The following is a 2,070-nucleotide window of genomic DNA, read 5'->3' on the forward strand; positions in this document are numbered from 1 at the left end:
CTCTCTCTCTCTCTCTCTCTCTCTCTCTCTCTCTCTCTCTCTCTCTCCACACACGCACACACACACACACACACACACACACACACACACACACATATATATGTATATATATATATGCAACCTACTGTGCTACTGTGTCCATTTACTGCTGCATATGTGATAACATATGTATATACATATATATGCCTATACACACACACTTGTGTGTGTGTTTATGTGTGTGTGTATGTTTAGGTGTTCAGGTTCATATTTCTCATATTTTTATGTATTGTAAGTTTTTCATATTTTGACTTGGGTACCTGTTTGGTGATGATGTTCTCAGTTATCTTTCTACTCTTGAATAATCAATCACCAGAAACTACAGGGCAAAGGATTTGTTTTTTAATTTCATTCCTAGTTTCCACTTCTCCCCACTGCTCTGTCATCATGCGTCTGACAACCTTTATAATACTCCATGTTCCTCATGTGTGTCTCTCATATTCTGAGAGGCTCTGTCACTGGTTTTCATACAAGGATTCTACAACCTTAGTTGCCTCCAAGTCTTTAAACTGAACAAGTTGTGATCACATACAAAATACCCTAACTGTGAAGATTCTTAGCTTGATATTTGACATAATCAAATGCTTGTTCTCAAGAAATGTTGCTATACACACTGATTTTTTTAAAAATTACTGTTATAAATGCATGGCATATGCTGTTGGGTTTTATATAAAACATTTGATTAAATTATATTTGTAAATTCATTACCAATTTTATACCACATATTTTTCTTATATTCACTTCTCTTTCTGAATTCCTCTCAGATCCTCGCATTCTCCCATTTCTTTGCTTGAGAATTTGTGGCCTGAGTGGAATCTTTGCTTCCCTCCTGCTCTCTAACTGCCTTCATGATAATTCTATATTACTGTATCTTTATGTAGTATTCTTAAAACTATTGTGATTGATTGTACATACTTGGCCCAGGGAGTGGCACCATTAGAAGGTGTGGCATTGTGGCCTTGTGTAGGTGTATCACTTTGGGCATGGGCTTAAACACCCTCATCCTAGCTGCTTGGAACTCAGTCTTCCACTAGCAGCCTTCAGATGAAGATGTAGAACCCTAAACTCCACCCTCACCATGCCTGCCTGGAAGCTGCCATGTTTCTGCCTTGATGACTATGGACTGAACCTCTGAACCTGTAATTCAGTTCCAATTAAATGTTGTCCTTAAAAGAGTTGTGTTGGTCGTGGTTTCTGTTCACAACAGTAAAACCCTAACTAATAAAACTATTAAAGTTAAAATCAACAATGTATCCCTTTCGATTAACCATGTTATTTTTCTATTTTATTAATAAGCTATTGATGTGAGTTTTTATATTTCAAACTTTCCTAACATTATTGTGTGTGTGTGTGTGTGTGTGTGTGTGTGTGTGCATACAAGGTGTGTTGTTGATGTAAGGTTGATGATTACATGCTTAAGTATGTAATAAAAGTTATTCTGTTCTTACAAGTCTCTAATTTTGGCATTGTTTACACTCACAAAAATTAGTTTGCATTATTTACTACATCTTCTCTAAGTAAAATTTAGCCTAAATGACTAAAAAGTGCTTGTCTTGTTATAGATCTTGATATAATCCACATTTTCAGTGTTAAAAAGAAATGATATAAAGAGCTATGAACCAGCACCATTTGTAGAAAATTCTATCCTTTTTCCACTGAACAGTTTAGCTTCTTTGTCAAAAAACAAGTGACCATCGGTGTGTGGGTTAATTTCTGTGTCTTTAATTCTAGTCCATTGATCTTCCTGCTTGTCTCTGTACCAATGTCATTCAGTTTTTATCACTATTGCACTGTAATACATCTTGAAGTCAGAGATTTTAATTTCCCCAGTTCTTTTATTGTTGAGACTAGTTCTCGATATCCTGGGTTTATTGTTATCCCAAATGAATTTGCAAATTGCTCTTTCTATCTCTATGAAGAATTGATTTGGAATTTTGATGGGGATTGCATTGAATCTGTAGATTGCTTTCATCAAGATCTCTATTTTTACTGTATTAATGGTGCCAATCTGTGAGCATGGAAGATCTTTCC

This window comes from Grammomys surdaster, unplaced genomic scaffold, assembly GCF_004785775.1.
Source record: "Grammomys surdaster isolate TR1022 unplaced genomic scaffold, NIH_TR_1.0 174, whole genome shotgun sequence".
In the NCBI taxonomy this organism is placed as follows: Eukaryota; Metazoa; Chordata; class Mammalia; order Rodentia; family Muridae; genus Grammomys; species Grammomys surdaster.